Source organism: Etheostoma spectabile, chromosome 1, assembly GCF_008692095.1.
Source record: "Etheostoma spectabile isolate EspeVRDwgs_2016 chromosome 1, UIUC_Espe_1.0, whole genome shotgun sequence".
Classification (NCBI taxonomy): Eukaryota; Metazoa; Chordata; class Actinopteri; order Perciformes; family Percidae; genus Etheostoma; species Etheostoma spectabile.
In genome coordinates, this window is record NC_045733.1 from 11,418,165 (window position 1) to 11,435,328 (window position 17,164).

General features: G+C 39.6%; 1 long non-coding RNA gene across 1 annotated transcript; it reads right to left on the reverse strand.

Moving 5' to 3' along the window:
• Positions 1–11,677: 11,677 nt before the first annotated feature.
• On the reverse strand, positions 11,678–12,167 carry LOC116689644 (uncharacterized). The gene is made up of 2 exons (XR_004332067.1): positions 12,108–12,167; positions 11,678–11,796 (listed from the first exon to the last, which is right to left on the reverse strand). It is a non-coding gene; the product is annotated as an uncharacterized LOC116689644 (long non-coding RNA).
• Positions 12,168–17,164: the final 4,997 nt, after the last annotated feature.

The window sequence follows — 17,164 nt, forward strand, 5'->3', positions numbered from 1 at the left end:
AAAAAAAAAATCTGTATTTTATGTACAGTATTAAAGGCAGTGTGTTTCATTTGCTCATTTCTCTGCGTCAATTCTTTGTCTCTATGTGAAATAAAAGTGTTTGGACTCATTAAAGCAGGGGTCTTCAACGTTTTCCAGGCCAAGGACCCCCAAACTGATGGCGAGATGGAGCGGGGACCCCCTAATTATATATATTGTATAAAATTGTGTTATATCAAACTGGTCCTATAGTGCCATGTGTGCATTGATGACTGAAAGACATCTTCTGCCTCCATTTATCTGTTTACTACAGTGTCTTGAATTCATGTTAATGTGTATTTAAAGACATTTCAATTAGTGGAAAAAATTGAAGGGGGGGGAATATAAAAAAAAGTCTAATTAACCAAAACTTTCGCGACCCCCATGCAGTACCTCCGCGGACCCCCTAGGGGTCGCGGACCCCCTGTTGAAGACCCCTGCATTAAAGCATAGCAGTGGTAGCATTTGAACAGCAATACTTTAAAGGCACGCTACATAAATCCTTGAATGAAAACTGCTGTCATCAACCTGACTGGAACCTTCCCTTAGTTAACATTTTAAAACTGGCCAAATGGTGACACTGTCAACCTTGTGTAGGCACACTCCTGTCAACTCCTACAATCTCTCCCTTTCTGTATGATTGCCCAAAATGCCATATATGGGGTTAAATGTCAATTTAGTGATCATAAACAAAAGTCAATCCCATAGGTTGTTGCATCATCTTGCATATTTGGAGGACCGCAAACGGCCACGTCATCTTCTCTGTAATTCAAACAGCACTGTAGCTCACTTATAACTGCCAAACATTCAGCTTCAAATGTTTTAAATCAAAGGGAGAGTATATGATTACACCCTGGTAATTGTTTTTATGATAACTTGAAATAGACCTGTAATTTTAGTTATCTTATCATTTTCAGTCACATTTGTCTTTGACATTCAGCTTATCTTGAGTTGCAGATTTCAGATTCACACTACTTTGGCCTTTATAGATCCAACTGGAGATTGATGAGCATCTTCAGTCCACTCTTATTTACGCTGTTTATAACGATACTGAAATCAAAATAATGCACTTTTGTTTTAGTGAATCCAGTAGATTTTCTACCTTGCAAAAATAGAATAAAATAATCTTTAGAAAAGCAAACAAGGATGTGCTTTACTTTGAATAACTGCACTAATATTTAGTTGCATAACCATAATTTCTGAGAACAGCTTCACATCTGTGTTGCATGGAGTCGACCAACTCCTGGTACCTGTGAACAGGTATTCCAGCCCAGGACCATTGAACTACATTCCACAATTCCTCTCCATTACTTGGTTTTGCCTCAGAAACAGCATTTTTGATGTCACACACAAGTGTTCTATGGGATTGAGGTCCGGGGATTGGGCTGGCCACTCCATAACATCAATCTGGTTCATCTGGAACCAAGACCTTGCTCCTTACTGGGTGTGTTTGGGTCTTTGTCTTGTTGAAAGACCCATTTCAAAGGCATTTACTCTTCAGCATAAGGCAACATGACCTCTTCAAGTATTTCAATGTATTGAAACTGATCCATGATCTCTGGTATGTGATAAATAGGCCCAACACCACAGTATGAGAAACATCCACATAACATGATGTTTGCACCACCATGCTTTACAGTCTTCACATTGTACTTTAGCTTGAATTCAGTGCATGGGGGTCGTTGGACACACTGTCTGCGGGCCCTAAACCCAAAAAGAACATCAGTCCACAGAATATTGAGCCATTTCTCCTTTGGCCAGTGAACATGTACTTTGGCAAATTTCAACCTATTCAGTACATGTGTTTTTTTCCCAGCCATGGGACTTTGCGGGGGGGGGGGGGCTTCTAGCTCACAGCTTTGCTTCACATAGCCTTCTTCTGATCGTAACAGTACTCACAGGTAACCTTAAGTCTTCTTTGATTTTCCTGGAGCTGATCATTGGTTAAGCCTTTGCAATTTTGGCTATTCTTCGATCCATTCAAATGGTAGTTGATCGTTTTTCCCCCCACGTCATTCAGGCTTTGGATGCCATTTCAAGGCATTTGAAATCCTTTTGGCTGAGCAGCCTATCATTTTCTGCACTTCTTTATATGTATTCCCCTCTCCAATCAACTTTTTAATCAAAGTCCGCTGTTCCTCAGAGCAATGTCTGGAACGAGTATTACAGTGTGAAATGCACTATAACCAGCATGCACAACAATTGCTTCCTTCCTTCCTTAAATATGGGCCATATTATATTAGAACACCTATTTCTTCACAGAATCAATCACCTCACTAATAGAACACAACACTGCTTTTATTTTGAACACGCCCCTTTCAATTACAGATTCAATTATACAGAATGAGAAGCAGACTATTGGGTCTGTTGGTTTTCTATGACTCTTACTAATAAATTATTTGCCATGTAGAAATATCACTTAAACCAAAAAATATGATTAATGAGGTCTGACTGCTATTATTTTGAACACGTGTGTGTGTGTGTGTGTGTGTTTTTATAGAACTGATTTAAAATCAGTTTGCACTACAGTGAGGGGGAGGGAGTTCACATTACTAAAGTAATCCAGCAACTCTGAAATTTAAAAATGTTTAAATATCTTAAATGATCAAAGGTCTACTCCATGGCCTCATCTACACTGTATTTGGGAAACCTGAGGATTAGAAGGTGTGAAAACAATTAGCTTCATTCAAAACAGATGAGTAGATGCGTGTTCTTTGGCTGTGAAATGTGTCAGAGATGGGAATGAACTATTCACAGGATTTAAATAGATGTCCAGTTAATTAAAGGCCAAACAGTTGAGGGGGGGGGGACATGGTGAATGACGTCACAACATAAACACACTTATGGTGCAGTGACTAGATTTTAAAATGGCAGCAATACAATCGTAAGGCATATTTTAGGTGTATCTGACCTTTTATTTTCTGATCCGAGGACATAAAAACAACATTCATATCTACTTTTTGAACCTACAGTTTTAATTAACCAGCTATTTTGCCATCCATAGTTGTAGTCAGAAACAAATTAAGAAGCATAGGAAGCTTCATAGTTTGGCAACCATAACTTTTTTTTTCATATCACTTTACAAAATACAATGCTTTACTTTCCGACAATGTGTAAAGCAGTAAATATGGCAGACGTGAATTAAAACCAGGCAGTTCAAAGCTGTTTATTCAAATATAATGTTGGCGATGCAGCGTGGAGAATCTTTGAACAAAGATGGAACAGCGCGTCCACAAAAAAAGTGCATCCACTTTTCTTTCCCTTTTTATATTGCAAAACCTAAAAATGGCACAAGCACTGTGCAGTCTGCTATTTTTAGAATCTTGTAAAGGAACAAGATGGTTGCAGAGGAGCTGAAGTGTATGCACAGACTCCTATAAATACAAGCACAACACATGAGAGGGCAGATTTGCAGCTCCACGTTTCCCGCCCTTCCCTTTCTGATTCGGTACGACTGAGGCCGAACAGGCTGCTGCATTGCTAATGGGCATTATTTATTGTTAGCCCCTCGGTGTATTCCTGTGTAGCTAAACGCACTCCAGGCACTGTTTTGGAATGTTTCTAAATAAATACTTGACTGAAGTGGTGCTTTTGACCTGCCCTGTCTTGGGTGCAGTGTATAAATAGCTCATGTGCAGCAAAGCGTGCATGGATTTGTCAGGGGCGTTAGGCCTGGGAGTAGGAGCTCTGTTATGTAATAGGCATGTGAGTTGGCACACCGTAGAGACACTGCATTGAATGTGTGTGTGTGTGTGTGTGTTTGTGTGTGATGCTCTGTTCCCATTGAGTGTTTTCAGAGTGATAGTATACTTACTGGGAGTCTGTGCTGCAGCTGAGGCAGCTTATTGTATTATTGCATCGGAAACACAGCCTTGCATGCACCTTTGAACATTTAAATAATGCATACTTATGTCTATACAGATATTAATTAGCAGTAAAGTATGCTCATCTATCTTTATTATTGATTAAATACACATTTCAATTTTGACAAACTGGCCATATCCACATATATATGAACTTGTAGTATCCATATATTGCGCTGTTGTTGTTGAGCTACATGATACTGGTAAAGCAAATATCCTTATACATTGTGTGGCACCAATCTTATCAGTTGCATGTAGTAATATACTAAACAAAATTATATAATATGTATAACTCTTGTTTTTTTGCCCTCATGTTACATGAGTTGAACTCAAAGATCTAAGACTTTTTTATGTACACAAAAGGCTTATTTCTCTCAAATGTTGTTCACTGAATCTGTGTTAGTGAGCACTTCTACTTTGCCGAGATAATCCATCCACCTCACAGGTGTGGCATACGAAGAAGTTCAGCTCGTGGAATATGGGGGCAAAAACAAAAGTGTTGCGCTTATAATTTTGTTCAGTATAGTTAAACAATCTATTTGTGTGCAACTCTCTGCGGTGTTAAAATGAATAACATTGTTTTCAACTATTTATTTATATGCTGAAGTCATTTAGGGTTGAGGAACACTAGAAGGAGTGGGCGATGTTTGGAGGTTCTTGTTTCCCATTCAAAAAGTTTTCTACTTCACATAGAAACGTGTTCTCGCAGCTCACCGCGTGTAGACATATTTGGCTCAGCGCTGCTGAATATAGTAACACTGAATGGATGTTGCTGCAAGAGATTACATAATGATAGTGAATTTCCTACATGGACATGAAAGGAAATGACTATTTTAAAGACACAGAGGCCGAGAGTGGAACAAGATTTCAACACAAGGACAGAATGTCTGAATGTCTCTCATTTCTGATGTAGACTTAGAAATATGTGAAAAATAATATGTAAGATATGGTCAATTATCTAGATATCAGAAGAAATGAATAGTTTATAGTTTGCTTCAACAAATAAAAGTAACTGGAAAATAGAATATAGTCACACATTAAGCAGAATATAAAAAAATATTAAAACAGGAAAACAAGAACTCAATAGAGAGAAAGTATTACATATATATATATATATATATATATATATATATATATATATATATATATATATATATATAACATAAAGTTGCAGTAGGCAATACAAGTATTTGATATTTAAGTTGTTATTTTATGTGTAAACATGTTCTAAGTCTTGTCTTCATCTTCAGTCTAATCTCAACTCACTCCTGAGTCTGACTTTGTTGACTGCTTCACTGTGGCTTTAGTACCATGGACAGCTCCAAAGTGCACACAAACACACACTTCACACACTCCCCTCAGCGTGCTGCTGTGCCACTGAAGTTCCAATTCACTTCAATTCTATTTATAGTATCTAATCATAACAATTTCAAGACACTTTACAGATAGAGTAGGTCTAGACCACACTCTGTAATTTACAAAGACCCAACAATTCCAGTAATTCCCCCAAGAGCAAACATTTAGTGTGACAGTGGCGAGGAAAAACTCCTTTTAAGGAGAAACCTGGGACAGACCCAAGCTCTTGGTAGGTGGTGTTTGACGGGATGGGGGGGGGTGATGAACAGTGGCAATAACAGTCACACCAAAGATATTGGAACTATGACTAGAAATAGTAGTTGTAGTAGTTCTTGGCGTAGCAGGGCACTGCAGAGCGTAGCAGGGTAAACACAGACCTGGCATTGCCATTTTGGAACAGACCACTCGCATTAGGTTTTTCTTCTTCTTGTAAATCCACTGACATAGCACAGCTTACATCTGTCCTTACACTATTCTATAATTAGGACATTGTGCAGAGGTGTAGCCTTACTGTACTGTGGACCTGCTAATAAACATTGTGAACATTGACCTTTTTGTAAATTTGAACTGGTTGGAGCCTGCTGTCATACAACACTAGTTATTAATGTTGCAAGTCACAAATAAATCTGAAATATGTACACTCGCCTGCCAAGTCAAAAATTAGATCACAACAGGCAATTACCAAGTCGTAGACAGTCCTACAGGCTTTACACTTCAAGTCCTGAACCATTCTGTAAAGAAAATATACAAGAATAATAAATATAAATAAATACAGAAATAGTAGTGAAATTTCACATAAAGGGCCTGTATGGATAGACCTCATCCTGCCAATTTTTCATCAGATTTCATGATTTGAGTCATGGGATTTGAGTCCACAGCTGGAGTCTAGCCCTCTCGGTTCCTTCTCCTCACGCTCTCAGAGCAGCTTTCAGGAGCGTTTCAGACTTTTGGTTTTGACTTTTGTCGGTTGTATTTTGATTTCAACAACTTTTTTTGGGGGGGGGTTGAAAGCTGTAAGAATAGAGCCATACACCAACTGACCTTGTTTGAAACCATGTCCTCGTTTCTTTGTCTTTGTACCTATCATTATCAGTTGTGTGCAGGAGCTGCAAGATAATCTACATTGATACGGTCTTAGGGGGTCTTAGGGGTCTTAGGGGTCTTAGGGGTCTCAGAGGCTCTGAATCTGTTGAGTCTTTCAGATGAAGTCTTTAGACGCATCTTTTCATTGTTGCTTTCTCCTGAAGTGTTTTGGGCCCAAGGTTATGTCATTATGTTTTGTATTGTCCTACCATGCATTACACAGTGTAGTGTCTGTTCCTATGTTAAGCATGTTGTGTTGCATTTTATGCATAACACTTTGTGCTATAAAACAAAGTGCTATATATAAATATGCAAAGCAATACAGTATATAAATAAAGATTATTATTTTAGTAGCAGTAGTAGTTGTATTCGCTGGTATGCAGGATGTGTGTGGCGTACACATAATGTATTATACATAGGCTTGGATATTTATTTCAAAGACAAATTATATTTGAATTTATCAAAATTGAAATTGTTATAATTATGATATTGAAAATAGGCAATAATTAATGTCACCATGGATCAATACAAATCTCCATTACCTCAACACCAAAATACACACGGTCACATAGAAAATGGAATGAACAAGTTGAATCCTGCAATTGTAATGGCATGGAAATCCTACAGGTTGCAGCTTTAATGAATCATTCTGAAGAGATGCATTGATAAAAATAAGAATAATTAAAAACATAATCTGAGGAGGATTATGTTTCTCTTGCCTATCTATTTGTTCTGGCCAAGCCGATCCGGCCCGCCTGTCCTCCTGGAAGCTGTCCCGCTGTGTTGATGTGTACAGTAGTAGTACCCTGAGCAGAGAAACCCGCAGCGCCAGGCATGGTGAGCATGGGAGCTAAAAATAGCATCATCGGTCGGCCAGGCGCCGCTCCGTTACTACGCGTCTCAGCATTCTGCCCAGTGCAGGGGGAGTCTGCAGGACGGAGACCGGGCATCCTGGAAGCAGCCTGGGAGCAGCCTGGGAGCAGCCTGGAAGCAGCCTGGAAGCAGCCTTCCACCTCTGTGTGCACCTCTGCATCATCCCACTAAGGGCCACGTTGGGCTCCGCTGGAGGCGAAACCCAACCCGGAGTCATTTGAACCACCTTTACAGATGAGGAAGAGAATAAAATGACTTCCTAACGCCTTCATCTGACATTCGGTGTTGGTTTGTCTGATGGCCAGCGGATCTCATCATTTCCTCACCATTATATTTATAATACGGCACCTTTGCTTCAAATGGCATGACAGATAGGTTTGACTAACAATGGCCTTTCCAGTTTAAAGGAGGGGGGGGGGGGGGCAGAGCCTTCTTTAGCCTAACCTCTGCTGTTTTACATTTGCTATTTTACATTCTCAGCGGATGTTACGTTGGACTGTCGCTGTTTTTTTGGCCACCGAACAGACAACGGAGGCTCCTGCCTCCACCTTCAAAGTGGGAGATTCTCCACCTGATGTCAGTAGTCAAATCTGTCTTTTAGGGTTCAATAGAGAGCAGGTTGAGTACAAATATCAAAAGCCAATGAGCTATCTTTGTGTAGCCTAATTAGGCTATTTTCCATGGGGGGTAAGGGGGGTAGCCATAGTGTCAGCAGCAAATCATAAATGAATCAAAAAAATAATAATAATAAACATAACTTCCATGACTCCGTTGCAATCCGGGCGTGCAGTTTTCCACAGCACCATTAATAGGAAGCTGCTGCCGTGCACGCTATCGTGCAGAAGGGAGATACGCGGGAGCGCGCGCCGGTTCTGAAACGCCGCACGCTCGAAATTCCTCCAAGGAACCTCTGCAAGCTTTTCTTTTTTTTTTTTTTTTTTTTTTTCATCACGCGCGAGCTAAAAATAGAAACGGGGTTGGATCGTGATCCAGAAATAGATAGGGGGCATCACTCCTATAAAAGGCACACCATTCAAGAGTACAGTGTGTGCACAGTTTGAAGAAGCGAAAAAGCCAGAGCATATTTCATGGAGGAAGTGGCTTTTTGTCCCGGTTTTCTGCTACTTTTCGTCTTTTTTAAAAGGAGCCTCAGCTGCTTCAATGGTGAGTTGTGGGAACATTTCTCCAGCTGCACGCACCTGTTTCTCGTTTTCTTTTTTCCTTAAGGCTCTGCTATCTGTCTCTGCAAAACATAGGGTAGTAGCAAATGCGATTTTTTGATTATAGGGGGAATTGTGCGGAGTGTTTCGTGTGGATGTATGCTGTTTTTTTTTTTATCTTTAACCAGTCTGTGTTTGCAGCTGCACGGGGATCACCCTCCGTTCTGATTAAAATAGGGTGCTGTGTCTCCTGTCATATGTATGCAGTATTATGCTGTAGTTGTTATCCTAATGTGGACAGCAGCTGCTCCATTCCAGTGAGTGGGGAGCTGTCCTCTGGCTGTGGTGCTGAAGTGCTGTAAGACACTGGGTGCTCTTTTACGCGGAACGTCCTCACAGTACCAGTGTGAACATGTATGATAAGTTTTACATACAAGCTTTTTTTTTGGCAGTTACTATATATTATTCTCGATGCTCTTTCAATTTCTTTGCCATTTTACACGTGCATAGCTCCATCATCGCTCGATCTTTTTTTTTTTTTTTTTAATGAAGAATCTGAAGGGCAAGAATCCCGAGCAGCCTCATACACAGCGCTACCTTTACGATCCGATCCTTCTTTGCAGTTTTTTTTTTTCTCCTTCTTTTGTGCACGCCGAGTCTCGAGTCGTGACTGCTAAAAGTGAGTAAGGCGCGTGCTGCGTCAGTGGCGTCTGGCTCCGGTGCGCTCGAGACAGATGGGGGAAATCGTGACCGGCTGGGAGACGCGTCCACGAATGAAAGGCTGGACGGCCCAATGGAAACGGAGCGAGGGTGGGGCCCCTGCTTCGGCAGCTGGAGGTCTGGAGCCAGATTAACCCTTTACAAATAAAGGAAACTTTACTATTAATGAAACTGGAGGCACTGCTCGTTTGCAATTACATTTATTCTTTTTTCAATGAATTGGATCCGCACATAGGAAACCACACATCAGATGTTTTCTCGTGTATTGCCATCTGTTATTGGTTATTGTTTGGTTTCATGTCGCAGTGGTGTCCATGGTGCATGTTGGAGGGGAGTAATGGAACTGTCAGGTGCTGTGGCCTCCTGCTTAGGTGCTCTTTTCCTCCATCGCCATTGGTAGATGGCGAGTCGTCCTGTCCAATGAGACCGCGGCCATCCCTCTGCTGCGTGTTAGAGTCTGTACGGCAGTGAGATGCCGCCTCTTCTCGTCGCCGCTCTTTTTAATAACAAGGCTGCGTGTTGCTGCAAAAGCAATGCCAATCCAGTGGGTTTAGTTTTGGTTGCAACATCCACGGCGGATGATGAGCCAAATAACCGAACCGTCGGTGCATAAACGCCCCTATGCACAACACTATGAGGATGGAGACCCTCGAGGAGTCGTGGACTGGAGTTGATGTGGATTTGGGAGCCGTAGCAGTTGTCCGTCACGAATCTTTTTGCGGTCTGGGCTTGCTGTACATACATGAATCTGGGAAGCCCTTACCCCAAAAAGCATTTGTGGAGGATGTGAACGTCGTTCATGTTGTCGGGACAGAGAAGTCCCTCTGACACACAGACTCGAGACAGGCTCAGTGGGGTTGTTGGAACAACGGGGTCTGGACTCACAAAAGGGTACAAGTGTGACCCATGCTTTCAACACACACACACACACACACACAGAGTGATGATGATGTTACATTTAAATGGATTTCTCCAGCTGTGATACTTAAAGCAAGGGAGGGAGTCCACAGGTCAAAAAAGAAAAATACTCCAACAAGGATGGTTGTCTTGCACCCATGAACACACACCAGTGTTCTGTATAAACTGTGTCAATTCTCTATTAGACACAGGGGAGCACATCTATGGGACAGTTGTGTCAATGCTGCATTTCAGTCAACTTCTATCAAAAATGATTGAAAAAAAGACGCTTAGGACCTGTCTGATGACCCAAACTTAACCGTCTGTATTGATCTGAACTATTCATGTCTGCTTGGGTTTGGCCTTCCTGTCTCCCATAAGTCCTCCCACATACACACATCATCATTTTAGCTACGATCTTATAATTTAGGTTATGCGTTTGTTGTTTTACGTGGCCAACCTTATACTTGTTTTCTTTTTTAATTCAGTGCTTACTTGTGTTCAATTTGTAGATTCTTGTAATTTTAATTGCTCATTATATATATTTATATATATACATATATATGTCTTCTTCTTTTTCTTCTTCTTCTTCTTTGTCTTCTCCTCCTCCTTCTCTTCCTTAGGTGAGATCCCTTCTATAAGCCCCTAGGGGTTTTCTTAATCTCACCTGCATAATCTTTTTTTAAATCTTTTTTTATTTTCTTGTGTTACGGTTGCCTTGATTTTATTGCGCAAAATAAACAAATTCAAATTCAACAACTACACCATCTCCCACCTCCCACAGCAGTGTCCACTCATTCAGCAGTCCATTGCATTATTTGGTGTTACACTGGTGATTCACCATTATGCACAACGTTGGTCTCTGTTGTGCTATAAATGAACACGTGTAAAAGAGGAACAGATGTGGAGGATTTCTCACCAACACATTAGGAATGTATGCATTGTTAGAATAAACCATTTTTTAAAATTGATTTGTTATTTTGCAGAGTCACATGATCTTTATGATCATTTGTTCTCTGGACATGCCTGGTAATGCCTTCTTATGTGATGTAATTTTTTTTGATAGTTTCTTGTTTACGAGCAGATGAAAATGCAATGTTGCACAGTGAAGCTTTTACGTGTTGTTTAGTTTATTACATGTCTGCTGACTAAACATCTGGGATGTAGACTGACAGCTGTCACAGAGAAAAAGATGACTCAGCTGTGGGGATTGTTTTGCTTTTATTACAAATAGTTGTTAAGGCATTCTATTCAGAGCCGGTCCTCAACAATGTCACAGATTTAATCATTTTTAAGGTACTTAAATATACCTTAAAACAGGATTTTGGGGGTTTCTGCACAAAAAGGATGTTTTAGAAATCATGTTGCACCACTGCAGAAACCTGAAGGGCACTTACATGTTTTTCAAATGTTCTTGTAATTTAAATATCTGGCTTTTTTAACTACACCTCTGTATGTTTTTGTGAACCAACAGTCAAGAAGCGCAAGAATTCCTATTTTATTACATTCACAGCATACTACTGTTTATATGGATGTTCTCAATGTTTTGAGTGTCTTCTTCATTTTGTGGTAAATTTTGCCATTTAACTCACAATGTAATGTACACTAATGTCACATCAGTTTTCCTTCCGGATCTGGAACAGTTGTAAGAAATATGGATGACGTATATTTGCTTCACCTTTCTCATAATATCTTTATGGTTTTTTGTTTATGGCTTTTGAACTCACAGGCCGTCTACACATCACCGACACTGCGCAGGGAGACGGGAGCACTGACCAAACCAAAGTGGAGGAAGCAGGATGAATCCACGGAGTGAGTGGGGAAAACTGTAAAAGAGAAGTAAACAATCGTTTTTCATCCTTTTCAGCAGCAGCTTCTGTTGACATGCCCATGCAGGATGGGTAATCTGTGTGTCATCCTAAGATTGTATTATATTTAAAATTGTCTTGTTTTTTTTATCCTCTTCTTCTTCTTCTTTTTTTCTTCTTCTTCTTTTTGATCACCATTTATTATAAGAATGGAAATTAATTTTGTCTACACATCATTTACTTAAAAAAAGGCTATGAGACTGGCTTAGCAGTATTATTGCAATAAACAAAGGGCGTCTACTTACTATTGCAAGCTCAGTCTGACTCACCGGATGTAGACTGTTGGGATGAAGAGTGCCAATGGCTGCATATTTTAGCCAGCATTCTCCCCCCCCCTCTTAACGCCGCCCAAGGCCATTGCGATTGGTTTAAAGAAATTCAAACAAGCCAGAATGTTTTTTCTCCTATCCCAGAATCCCTATCCCTATTCCCTTATCCCCCCCTATCCCAGCCAGACGTTTCTCCAGCGCTGACACAGCACTGTGCAAGTTAGGAATGAGCCTGAATCTCAATAGTTACCACCCTTAATATAAGGAAATACATTTTTACATGACATGTCGTTTAGCTGACGCTTTTATCCAAAGCAACCTTCAATTGTTATATATCAAATGTTGCATGTCTCTGGAGCAACAAGGGGTTAAATGTCTTGATCGGGGACACATTAGTTGATGTATCGCAGTGGGAATCAAACCCAGATCTCTCACACCAAGGGCATGTGTCATATCCACTGCACCATCACCACCATGCATTTGTTCTGATTAAGGCTCAGTACTACTGTAAATGGTAAATGAACTGCATTTATAGAGGGCCTTTCCAGACAATCTGCCTCTCAATTCACCATTTACCGCACTAAACCAAGGAAAAATTTACAGCATTGTGGAAATCAACTTCATAATGTCAATGTCAAACACTGAGCATCCCTTGTAACTGTTAAATGCAGTAAAAATCTCGTTCAGTGAAAATCTCCACTAGTTGAAAAGTATTCATATTGCCGAGTTAAATAATTTACAAGACTAAGATCCTTCAAGAAACCTAGTGATACATGAGATTTCGCCATGTGAATTTTAAGGTTTCCGTTGGTTTACAAATGTTATATTTTTTTTGTTTGTAGTTCGACCCCAAAACTATCCTGAGAATTGCAGTTGAAATATGAATGAAAATCACTCATACAGATGTGCTTAGGCCCAACCCTAGGTCCTGTAGTCCAGGTCTCAGCACCTGACAAAGCCACCCCCATCAGCCAGTAGAGGTCTCAGCTCTACGGGCGCTCCTGCTTCGGTAGAGTGTGTTAAAGCCTCCCTCTCCCTGTGATTCCCCTCCAGGACATCTTTTTCATCCGCTCACATGCTTAAATGAGAAGTACTAACAGTTACACAAAAGTGACAGAATACACACACTGGTCAGGACAGTCTGTTTCTCTACTTCTCTGTTTTGTGAGGTCCGGGGTTGGTGACAATAACTTAATCAATACAGAAATAGTGAAAAGTGATTTCTGATGTCTACAGTCAAAGACAACCACATTTTAAGATTCATTAAAACATATTTGACAGTGTGTAACTGTTTGTAAATGTTTATGGTTTTTGAATTAAAAAAATAAAAATAAAAACTTAATAACAAAAAACAAAAACATATTTGACCAATATAATTACTATTTTAGGGAAATATTAGGGCTACTAAAATGATATATAAATGTAAAGAGTTCAGACCCAGAGACTAAATAAAATAAGTTGTGTGTGTGTCCCTGTGCCTATTTGTCTACATACCTGTGTGTATGTTGTGTGTGTGTGTGTGTGTATATATACATATATATACAGCACAGGCCAAACGTGTGGAACAGCCTTCTCATTCAATGCGTTTCCTTTATTTTCATGATTATTTCCTGAAGGCATCAAAACTATGAATGAACACATATGGAATTATGTCCTTAACTAAAAAGTGTGAAATAACTGAAAACATGTATTCTAGTTTCTTCAAAGTAGCCACCCTTTGCTCTGATTACTGCTTTCCACACTCTTGGCATTCTCTTGATGAGCTTCAAGAGGTAGTCACCTCCCATCTCCCAGAATGCTCAGCACTTGTTGGCCCTTTTGCCTCCTCTCTGCGGTCCAGCTCTCCCCAAACCATCTCGATTGGGTTCAGGTCCTGTGACTGTGGAGGTGCAGCACTCCATCACTCTCCTTCTTGGTCAAATAGCCCTTACACAGCCTGGAGGTGTGTTTAGGGTCATTGTCTTGTTGAAAAATCAATGATGGTCCAACTAAACGCAAACCGGATGGGATGTTGCATGCCGCTGCATGATGCTGTGGTAGTTATGCTGGTTCAGTTTGCCTTCAATTTGGAATAAATCCCCAACAGTGTCACCAGCAAAGCACCCCCACATCATCACACCTCCTCCTCCATGCTTCACGGTGGGAACCAGGCATGTAGAATCCATCCGGTCACCTTTTCTCCATCGCGCAAAGACACGGCGGTTGGAACCAGAGATCTCCAACTTGTCCATTCCTTGTGTTTCTTGGCCCAAACAAATGTTTTCTGCTTGTTGCCTCTCCTTAGCAGTGGTTTCCTAGCTGCTATTTGACCATGAAGGCCTGATTCATGCAGTCTCCTCTTAACAGTTGTTCTAGAGATGTGTCTGCTGCTAGACCTCTGTGTGGTATTCATCTGGTCTCTAATCTGAGCTGCAGTTAACTTGCGATTTCTTCAGCTGGTGATTCAGATGAACTTATCCTCAGCAGCAGAGGGGACTCTTGGTCTTCCTTTCCTGGGGTTTTCAAATATTTCACAATTTTTTGTTAAGTACATAATTCCACATGTGTTCATTCATAGTTTTGATGCCTTCAGTGATAATCTACAATGTAAATAATCATGAAAATAAAGGAAACACATTGAATGAGAAGGTGTATCCAAACTATTGGCATGTATTTTTTTAGGGACATATTTGTCCTTGTCATGTAAATCATGTCCTGTACTTTATGTGATGGAAGTGTTTGGGACGGGACATTAAACAAGAAAGAAACCTCGCATGGACATTTCTAAGTGAGTTACAGTAGGATGTGCCATCTCTTAGTTTTGCTCTATTTATTTTTTACAGTATCACTGTTATGTACTCACAGCTCTGACTATGAGGGCAATCGTTATTTCAAATGCAAGACGCACGGAGAAAGATTCATTAATGCCCATTCATGTTATAGTGTTACTTTTGCAGATGTATGTGTGTCTGTGTGTGGGTATATATATATATGTGTGTGTGTGTGTTCATACGTTACCTTACACTTGACTAATTTCACATCATTTTACGTTTTTTTTTCTCTTTTTCTTTCAAATATGTTAGAATGTCTATGGACTAATTGAAAATGTACATAGATAGATTAAAAAAAAGAAAGCCTAACCTTAAGAAAAGACTGCACGGGTTTACTGGTCTATTCACCTTTGTAGATTATGCAATTTCAATATTAATGATGCTTTTCACCATTTTTGTACAGCAGCTTCTTTTTAATAAAAGCAGTGTGAAACCTTACATCATGTGTCTGTATTGATTTTGCATTTGTAGTTTTAATAAATAACGCAACAGTATTTGGAGTGCCATGTTTGTGAAACAGCAATTAATCAGTGTGTACCTTTGTGGTACAATTTCTCTATGACTGTGGTTTTTACTTTTGTATGTGTGTGTTTTACGCAACAACAGACAGTGTGTTCTCAATACATACTGTAAATCTCTTAACTCTACATCTCTTTATCAACAAGGTCCATTCTCAAAAACAATGGCAATGATGAGGAGCTGTCCATCAACACACCGGCTGAATGTCTATCTGTAGTGCACCATGTGGTGTGATTAAAAATGTCCACATACGTATGATACACATATGTAAATTAAATAACAGTTTTTTAAATGGTTTGTCCAAGTCATAATTTTACTTCTTACTTGATTATTTATGAATGCAACAGTTTTAACTCTTCATCCACCTCATTCACACTCAGTCACACGTGAACATCAGGGCCCCTGTACTTGCCTGCAGGTTCTCATGGTTAGGGTCAGCAGCTGGTCCATTCATGTCCAAGATGGCGCTTTAATCTAAATTTCATTCGGGTTCCTTTGAAAGCCTAGAGCCAATAGTTTAGGCTCCTGTTTACCATTGCTGCATTTCTATTTTTAGATGCAATGCTCTTATGTAACGCTCACTCTCCCATTATGGACCACTGCTGTCTGCTCCACTTGGCTGACTTGTGCGTGTGTGTGTGTGTGTGTGTGTGTGTGTGTGTGTGTCTGTCTGTCTGTCTGTCTGTGTAAACTAAGTAAGATTCAATTATATCTTGTAACTTTGATGAATTAAAAATAAATTGAAAGGAATAAAAAAAAAACATGCATTCACGGCTGAGCATGTATTGTACATGTTGGTAGAACTATAAAATCAAACTAAATATCTAACAGGAAAAGTCCTTCATGGGACTGTTTTGTAAACCTTTTTAGAGTAGCCTACTATTTACATTTACATTTGGGTCTCTTTGTTAAAATACACTCAAATAATTCTCACCTAACATAGGGTGAATGTTGTGTACATGCCATGCATGTGTTGTTAAAACGACTTTCTCACGACATGATAAATACATTTCATGAATACTGCTTATGATTGTTAAACCAAAAAACCTTAACAAGTTTCAATATTTCTACAGTATTTCTTCAGTATTTCCATGAAACCAGAAAACATGAAAGAATGCACGCTCAATGTTGGAATCCAATCTGCCAGTTTTCATAAGAGTAAATACATAATCCACCAACACACACACTAGGGGGGTAGCAATTAAACAAGGCACTGCCTTTCAGGCATTAAGAAAACATTATTAAACATAAATAATATCCATAATCATGAACTGCTGGGATTATAATTGGATTTTTGTTGTTGCATTTTCAAACAAGTAATTTCAATGTACTATTTAAAAAAAACAGAACAGCAACTTTAAACCTCACCTTTACTGACTGATATCATTAAAAAGTCATAAATAAAACAGAGCTAGGCCAATTACATAAGAACACACACACACACACCACACACACACACACACAGAAAAAATAGTTATATTGTTAATATTATTATTATAAGGAGGTTGAAGAGAAAATTGGTAAGAAAAAAACATTTTCAGAACATTAAGAAATGTCAAATCACATACATTTATTTATTATTATACTTTTTTACATACAAACTGTGGGATTGATGACAGGGAGGACTGTGGTACAACACTAGGTGGTAGTAAAGCTCAGACGTTTTGAAATTTTCTCTTTAAAAACTGAAGAAGAAGAAGATAAAGGGGGCCAATCACAGACAACTTA